Source organism: Chelonia mydas, chromosome 9, assembly GCF_015237465.2.
Source record: "Chelonia mydas isolate rCheMyd1 chromosome 9, rCheMyd1.pri.v2, whole genome shotgun sequence".
Classification (NCBI taxonomy): domain Eukaryota; kingdom Metazoa; phylum Chordata; order Testudines; family Cheloniidae; genus Chelonia; species Chelonia mydas.
Genome location: NC_057855.1, coordinates 72,769,336 through 72,778,444, shown reverse-complemented (window position 1 = coordinate 72,778,444; position 9,109 = coordinate 72,769,336). Strand labels below are relative to the sequence as shown.

General features: G+C 51.1%; 1 protein-coding gene across 1 annotated transcript in view; it reads left to right on the top strand.

Annotated features, from left to right (window-relative positions):
- The first annotated feature begins 654 nt into the window (after positions 1-654).
- The window catches only part of ZNF711 (zinc finger protein 711), a 40,758-nt gene continuing 32,303 nt past the window's right edge, over positions 655-9,109 (top strand). Inside the window, 1 exon segment of the mRNA XM_043521642.1 lies at positions 655-1,004. The gene's annotated coding sequence lies outside the window, so the exon portion shown is untranslated.

Below are 9,109 nucleotides of genomic sequence, written 5' to 3'. Positions count from 1 at the left end.
GCTTTAGCCCATGAAAGCTTATGCTCAAATAAATGTCAGTCTCTAAGGTGCCTCAAATACTCCTCATTTTTTCTTGTTAAATTTACCTTTGTTCTTTTATCTGTTTCCTTCTTTGCAGCAATTACACGTGTGCTTCACTTTTGTTACATTTTTTGTTCCATTTGTTAAAATGATCAGCAAAAGGCTGATCTTAGTGTGGACGAGGAAGTGCCATTACTAGGCGTTAGAGATGACACTATGGTAAAATGAATAAGGATCAGGGAAGTTCACACAGACTCTGAGATGCTATTTCACGTTGTTTGCATTGTCAAGTAGACATCACTGAAGTCACACATGGACTCCCATTTGTTTGCAGAGATTTGGAAACTTAAGTTACCCAACAAAAGCTGAGGTGCGGCAGCATGTGCATGCAGCCTCCAGGCCATAAAAATGCATCTTTGATACCCCTCTGTGTGTGTGTGTGTGTGGGCGGGGGCCTGTGGCTGTGATACCACATCCCTGTGGGGGGCAGCACAGAGCCACACTATCCACCCACGACCACAAGCCTGCTCTGCATTGGCCCTTTCACTTTGTCCTCCGCTCTTGCCCCTTTCCTGGCCTCTCCCATTTATCCCCTCCTGCCTTCTCTCCGCTTGACCCCTCCGCCCCAACTACCCTTTCTCCCCGGCGGCTTCCAGCTCCCCGCTTTGCTCTCGGGGCACGTTTGAGAGCAAAGTAAGGGCAGCGACTTCAGCTGCGGTTGCTGCGCATGCTCGCAGCTCTGGGGCACGCTCCGGCTCCCAGTGACGTGCGGCAACAGCGGCAGGGCTGGTCGCGAAGCCGGTGGGGGGAGGGGGAGAAGGCCGCGCGCGCTCGCGCCCCGTTTCCTAGCCCAGCGCCTGTGATTGGTGCAGGCCCCGGACCTGGCGGCCCCGAATGCAAGGCCCCGGCGGCGGCGGAGTCCTGCGGCCCGCCCGACCCTCAGCCGGACCCGACCCCGCGGCGCGGCGCAGGGACCCGCACAGGTGAGCGGAGGTGCGAGAGCTGGGCCGGCGGGGGCTGGGAACAATGGAGGCGGCTAGGCCTTAGCGCAGGCCGCGCCCGGGGCCTGTGCGTTTCGCCGCCACCGCCGCCGGGCTTGACCGCCGGCTCCTCGCTCTAGGCGTGTGGGCTCCACCCGCCGGCGGCTGTTCCTCAGCTGGGCCGGAGCAGGGCCCGGATCCCGCCGCCGAGCGGCCTCTCGGGCGGCCATAAAATGGCGGAAAACAAGATGTCGGCGGCCAGGGCGGGAGAGGCTTCGCGCGCGCCCCGGGGTGGGCTCTGCCTGCCCATCCTCCCCGCACCCTGGGCTGGGGGCTGAGTGGCGGCGGCTCCGGTCCCGCAGCCGCCGGGGCTCGGAGCCTCTCGGCGCTGCAGGGGAGGAGTGGGCCTGGCGGCCCGGGTGTGTGGGGCTCGGCCCGGGCCTGGGGAGCGCTGCCCCGTCCCCTGCGGCGCAAGGGGGAGTGTGGCTGGGGAGGTGCGGTGCCTGCCGAGCTGCAGCCCTGAGTCATCACGAGCTCCTTTGTCTTCACGGCTTTGCGCTCGCCCCCTCCCCCCCTTCCCGAGCACGGCAGGGGGCGCTGGCGCCCTGCGTGTAGCCGCACTGGCACAGTCTCGCGCATAGTGCGTCCCGCGCCTGCACGCTCGCGAGCCGGGGCTGCAGTTCCCATTCTGAATGTCTGCTGTTGGCTAATAACGTGCCGGGGTCCAGGGGCGAGAGCTGTGGACAGGTCCCCTCTGCGCTCTCCATCTATTATTGCGGCAGTGTGCGCGCCAGGCCTCTGCGCGCGCACTCCCGTCTGTGGCTGCAGTGCCCTCGCAGTTCGTCTCACGCGCTGCCGCTGTTCAGCGCGCACACTGTTGTCTGGGATGCACATGCATGCGCCATTGCTAGTGCCCACCGCGCACCCGTGCCAGTACTCTGACCACACACTGGTGACTCGTCTTTATGGTGTTCATGCGCACGCCTTGCCAGTAGTTAGCACACATACCTCTGTCATTCTGGTGCCTAGGCACATGCCCTGCCAGTGTTTAGCAGGCATACTCCTTTCTGTTATTTTCACGTGTGCACTTTTATGTCCTCCTGGTACTCTCACAGTCAATCCCATGTGTAATTGTGGATTGTTTTATGAACATGCCTGTCTTCTTTTGTGCATATGCACACAGCTTTCTGGTTTTCAGCACTTACACGGTGCTCTGTCATGGTCTGAAGTTTTATTATTTCTTTAGTTGTCATATATATTTAAAATATTCAGGAACTATATGAAAAGGAGTACTTGTGGCACCTTAGAGACTAACCCATACTCCTTTTCTTTTTGCGAATACAGACTAACACGGCTGTTACTCTGAAACCAGGAACTATATGTAGACCTAAAATTAAATTTCTAGTATTTCTTGCCCAGGGTGGGCAATTTTTTAATTTGAATGGATAATACAGTATTTTTTTTCTGATTTTGTTATGGTAAATGAAGGTGAGGGAAATAGATTTCATACCTAACTGGTAAATTTTCATTACTATTTTGCAGGCTGATATTACATACTATATTATATCCACTACTAATTTTTATACTGCACTGTACATTATTGGGTAAGGTTTATGTTAAGCTATGCATTATTTTCTAGTTTAGACTTTCCTTTGCTGGCTTTTTGTCTAGACAAGTTAGTTCTTGCTACATTTACATTTTCTTAATATGCTGCCATGTTGTAGATGTTTACAATACGCACAAGGAAAAAAGAAAATGAGTTTGGAATGTGTGTTAGAGCAGGGGTTCTCAAACTTTGGTAGTGGTGACCCCTTTCACACAGCAAGCCTGTGAGTGCGATCCCCCCTTATATTAAAATTAAAAACACATTTTTGTATATTTAATGCTGTTATAAACGCTGGAGGCAAAGCAGGGGTTGAGGGTAGAGGCTGACAGCTCGTGACCCCCCATGTAATAACCTTGCAACCCCCTGAGGAGTCACGACTAAAGCTGCATTTCAGTCAGGAAGATCATCGAAGTCACGGTTCCACGATCTCCTTGACTTTCGCAGCTGGTGCGGCTGATCCTAGAGCAGCTAGCCCCAGGGCCAGCTGCTCGGGCGCCCCGCAGTCAGCTGCACTGGGTGCAGCTGGAGCCATCCCAGGGCGTAGCCACACCAGCCGTTCCTTGGGCAGCTGGCCCTGGGAGTACCTGAGTAGCCTTCCCAGGGCCAGCCGCTGCTTGGGCGGCTGGACAGGGGGAAGCAACCAGGCAGGGTTCCGGGGAGTGCCCGAGCAGCTGGCCCCAAGGCCTCGGAGCAGGGGTGGCGGGGGTCAGTAAGTCCCCATGGCCAGGGCAGCTGTCAGCCCCCAGACCCCCACAGCAGCGGTATCTTGGGGCCACCCGGAGCAGCAGCGCCCAGGGCCTCAGAAGGTGCTAAGTTTTAGTCAGGGGGGTGTGTGTGTGTGTGTGTGTGTATATGTATGGTAAAAGTTACGGACAAGTCACCGGCCATGAATTTTTGTTTATTACCTGTGACCTGGAGCCTGGCCTTTAGCACACAGCTGAGCTGGGCCGCAGCTGTGTGCTAATTGGGCTGCCTGTGTGTTGAGAACCAGTGGTCTACACTGAAGTGCTACAGCAGTTCAGCTGCACCACTTTAACATTTTAAGTATAGATCGTCTGTTTTGGAAATTGCTCCAGTTTCAACAGTTGATGTTGTAGTTGTGCCAGTGAAAGCCTCCAAGGGAAGATAAGGAAAACTGTAATTTGCACCAGCTTAAACTCTTTCACAGTGCACATTGGTGCAAATCACAGCTTGTATACAATTAGTACTAGTGCAGCCACATTGTTGGCTGGACACAAACTGCTGAAACTGGAGCAAAATACCAACGTACTTAAGGCCTGAGTGTCATCAGTTGTTTCACTGGAATCTAAATCTTACTCTTCTTAATCTTTCCCAACTATTAACAGCATTGGGAATTAGTTTGTCTAGCCTGGACTGTCTTCTGATTTGTCTTCGTTTCATTACCTAACCTAGTTCTAGGCAGTATTTGTACTTGGGAAGTTTATGTATGTGTGTTTGTTTTTAAGCACCTTCCCTATAATCGAGTCAGCTGTAATTTAAGGTAATTGGTGATTTTTCATCTAAAACTTTTCAGAAGGGGCGGGGGGGGGAGGAATGGAAAAGTGTGGTCAGGAAATTGCAGGATATTATATTTATTGTCATTGCCATTCCATTGGCAAATGCCAATTGCCATTTATAGTCTAGAATTAAATCTGATTTAGTTATAGCAAGTATATACTGTAGCGTCTGTCATAAAAATAGATTGTATGGCTGTAGCTTAATTTGACAATTTTTTTTCAGTCAAAAACTGGAAGGTGTAAGATTCCATATGTTTTTTTAGTTAGATAATAACTAAAGGACCTAATCCTGCGGTTATAACATTCAGAATTACCACTGAAGTCAGGAGAAGTTGTAGTGTGAATTGATTTCAGGATTGGATGCTTGATGCTTAAATATTTTAATTTTTCCATGGAGACTCTGTGACTTTTAATTTTTGATAGTATTGTCAGTGGTGCTAGGACTCTGGGTGGGGGGAGTTATGGGAGGCCAGGCCCGCTCACTAATTTTAGGGGCTGCCTTAGTTGTGTTTAATTATAAGGCATCAGGGTGCTGTGTTTTGGCCCCCTTATTTCTCACCTGGGTCTAGTGTTGCTGAAGAACCACCCTGACACTTGAAATCCAGGATAAAGCTACACTGCCGCCAGTGAGGGGAGGCTGAGGACATTGAATTCCCCCTCACACCCAAGGCTTTTGCATTTGCTCAGAGTTTAATGGGAGGGAATGTGTGGCCAGATCACTTTTAAACTGAATCAGTACAGCTGATTCCAGAGTGGTCTGAAGCATCACTCCAGTTGTGTGCTTGCAATGCCACTGAAATTTGACCCATCTGCACCTTTGAACAGATGGAGGGGTGGCCTGGCCAAGTTTTTGTCAGTGGTGTTGAGATTGGGCACATGGGGTCACAGTACCACTCAAATTTGGCACAGCTGCCCCTCCTGCTAGATGAAGGGGTGGCCAGGCCAAATGGTGTTGCAGCCTGGCGCACCGGAGTCTGTTTCTGTATGGTGGACTGCAGGTGAGTCTGCCAAGAGCTCAACTTCTGGTGTCACTGGCTCATGCAGTGTGTGGGTAAGAGAGGGGGCAAATCTGAATTGGCACCATTGCTGCAGGGTGTTCTTTCCTGTCATCTGTGATTGGTAGGGGGTGAGGGTGGGAAGGATTGAAGCTGAAACAAGCGGCTTCAACCCCTGATTCGTGAGGTAACTGGTCCAGGCAATATTGTTCTCTCTCCTCCTCCCCCCTTCCCCCCCCTTCCCCCCCCCGGCACAGGGAATGGGATGGGAGGCATGGCCTACTGCCTGTGGGGTGGAGCGGGATTCCAAAAGGAGGTAAATGTGTGTGTTCCCTATGAGGAGGCCCCCTTTTCACTGGAGTGGTCATTTGGGGAAGCTATGGAAATTCTCCCCCAGCCTCAAGAGAGCTCATGGTGATGGGTGTTGATGGGAAGTATGTTGAGCCCCTTGAGTATCCCCCCTCATCTCTCATCTTGGAAGGGGGGATGTATGGGGAGACCCCTGGAATATTCCCCCTCACTTCTGGTCAGGGAAGTGGGGGGAGACTTCTAGAAATTCCTTCCTTCCTTGTCCTTTCTAGGCATTGGAGTGTTTAGGAGGGATCCTCTGCAATACACCCCTTTGCAAACATGCACACCTTTTTCTAGGCTGGGGGAAGGTGTGTGACATGAATACAAAAATAAAAGCAAATAGAGAAGTGTTATACACCCCCTCCCCAAAAGACAAAACAGCCCAAAAGCTACAGGTGGGAGGGGGCATCAGTTCAAATGTTAATACTGGCACACAACTTTTTGCTGTTTTGTCAATATTGGCACACAACTTTACTGTTTGTAAATAAAAAAAACCCAAAACACATTCATTGAAAGTGGAGTTAAACAAGCTGGGAACGAGTGTCCCTGATCATTCCCTTGGCTGCATCCCTCTCCCTGAGCCTTCATCTGTGTCTCTGTCAATTTAGATGGGAAGCTCTTCTGTCAGGGACCTTGTTTTTCCTACATAAAGTTTAGCAAGCTTTGGGCATGATAAAAATACCCCTCTTTGACTTGAGAGACCCACCCCTTTTCTGAATATATTTGGGGGAAAGCCTTTAATCCTGGGGGAGTTGACTGTCGCTTTTAGGGGGGATATGGGTAGGTTGTAACTTGAGGGTAGCATTTCTTTTTTTGTGTGTGTGTGGGTAGCTTCTGCTGAGATTGTAGATGTTTTGTTCCACAATTTAAATAAAAAATGATGGTATCCATTCTAATGAGCAAGAAATCCAGGGTAGGATCAGAGCAAATTCTCAAAGGCCATTATTCTTTGCTACAGGAACTTGAGCCTTTCTTCTAAAAATAGTTCCTGTCTTTCATTAAGGGCCCCTCTAAAATTCCCCCAAAATTCAAGCACTGATTGTGGGCCTATCAAAATATTATTTCTATTATACGCCTAAAGTTCCCAGTCAGGATTGGCATCCCGTGTGCTAGAAGTTGTACAAACAGAATACAAGAATGTCTGTGCGTTTGAGACCTTATAATCTAAATTTAAGACCACATGCAACAAGTTGATTTGAACAAACAGTAGGAGTGTTAAGGGAGAGAAAGGATATGGGTGACATTGTTCAAGTGATATGATTATATTCAATTGGCCTCTGCATATTCCCACGCGTGGGATTGGTGCCTCCTGGGGTTGAGCTGCAGAACCCTCTGGTAAACACTCTCTGTGGGGCCACTTATTCCTCCCTCGCTCTTCACCTTAGTCACCCCTCAGACCTTGGCTACACTTGCGAGTTACAGCGCAATAAAGGAGCCCCGGGCGCACTAGCTCACTACGCATCCACACTGGCAAGGCATGTAGAGCGCTCTGACTCTGCGGCTACAGCGCTGCTGGTACTCCACCTTGGCGAGTGGAATAATGTTTGCTGCGCTCCTGCTGGATCGCCATGGCACCAGTGTGGACGCCCTGGTCCTATAGTGCACTCTGATTGGCCTCCAGAAGTGTCCCACAATGCCTGTGCTAGGCACTCTGGTCATCACTTTGAACTCTACTGCCCTGCCCTCAGGTGACCAACCATCAGACCCACCCTTTAAATTCACTGGGAATTTTGAAAAATCCCTTTCTGTTTGCTCAGCCAGGCGTGGAGTGCTATCAGCGAATCTTTCCAGGTGACCCTGCCTCCGCGCCAGGTGAGCCCCAGTATAGAGCAATGGCGAGTTGCTGGACCTCATCAGTGTTTGTGGGGAGGAAGCTGTCCAGTCCCAGCTGCACTCCAGCTGTAGGAATTACGATCCCTTCAGGCAGATATCCAGAGACATGATGGAAAGGGGCCACAACCGGGACGCACTGCAGTGCAGGATTAAAGTGAAGGAGCTGCGGAATGCCTACCACAAAGCCCGCAAGGCAAACCGCCGCTCCGGTGCTGCCCCCACGACCTGCCATTTCTACAAAGAGCTGGATGCGATACTTGCAGGTGACCCCACCTCCACTCTGGGGACCACCATGGACACTTCAGAGCCCAGTGCAACAAGGCAGGAGGAGGAGGAGTAACGAAGCGGGAGCGAGAGTGCTGAGGCAGAGGAAGACACCCTGGAATCCCTAGATGCATGCAGCCAGGAGCTTTTCTCAAGCCAGGAGTTCTCGGCCATCTGTGTTATCACCGTCTGAAAGACTCTAAAGAATCAGAAAGAGGCCACGTAGAAGCAAGGAAGACATGTTGCATGAAGTAATGCAGCATTCAAGTAATGAAAATCAAAAAGTGCAGGAGTGGCAGGAGCGTGAAAGGAGGGTCCGCCAGCAGAATGCGGCTCACCGGCACCAAAGCACGGAGCGGCTGCTAAGCATCATGGAGCGGCTGCTAAGCATCACGGAGCGCCAAGCGGAGTCGATACAGGCACTTGTAGCAACGCAGGCGGAGCACTACCGCGCCCGCCCCCCCACTGCAGCCATTGTCCCAAAATTCTTTCCCTTGTGCCCCCATGTCACTTCCAACCCACTTTCCCCAACATCCAGGTTCTTACCGCCACCAGCTGCCTCCAACACCTGTAGCTTCACCACCCAGCCCTGAAAACTACGACCCTTACTCGCTGCGCTCAACCCCCCTCACCATGCAGTATAGCCATCCTGAAGTGCAGCACTCATTGCACAGCACTCCAGACAGGACATACGCAAATCTGTGATTGTACCGTTCCACACCCCTTTGCCCTTTCCGTTTCCCAAGCAGTTGTGTCTATTTTCAATAAAGGGATTTTCTTTTCAATAAAAGGATTTTTTGGCTTTGAAAACATTCTTTATTATTGCATAAAGTAAAAGATACCTTAGCCCAGGAAAGAAACAGGCACTGCAAGTCAGCGTAGCAAACACAGATTCCTACTAATATTGGAACCACTGTACTTCACTCCCGTGCAGGGCACCAGACATTATTGGTGGCTTTCAGCCTCAAATTGCTCCCTCCAGGCATCCCTAATCCTTGCAACCCCATGCTGGGCCCCTCTAATAGCCCTGCTCTCTGGCTGTTCAAATTCAGCCTCCAGGTGTTGAATCTCTTGAGTTCCATGCCTGAGTGAATCTTTCACTCTTCCCTTTACAAATGTTATGGAGGGTACAGCATGCAGATATAACCACGGGGATGATGTCATTGGCCCGGTCCAGCTTCCCATACAGAGAGCGCCAGCGGCCCTTTAAATGGCCAAAAGCACACCACAGTCATTCTGCACCAGCTCAGCCTGTTGTTGAACCGCTCCTTGCTGCTGTCAAGGCTCCCTGTGTAGGGTTTCATGAGCCACAGCATTAAAGGGTAAGCGGGGTCTCCAAGGATCACAGTGGGCATTTCGACTTCCCCTATGGTGATCTTCTGGTCTGGGAAAAAATTCCCGGCTTGCAGCTTCCTCAACAGGCCAGCATTCCGAAAGATGCGTGCGTTATGTACCTTTCCGGGCCAGTCTGCGTTAATGTCAGTGAAACGCCCATGGTGATCCACAAGCGTCTGAAGAACCATCAAGAAATACCCCTTCTGA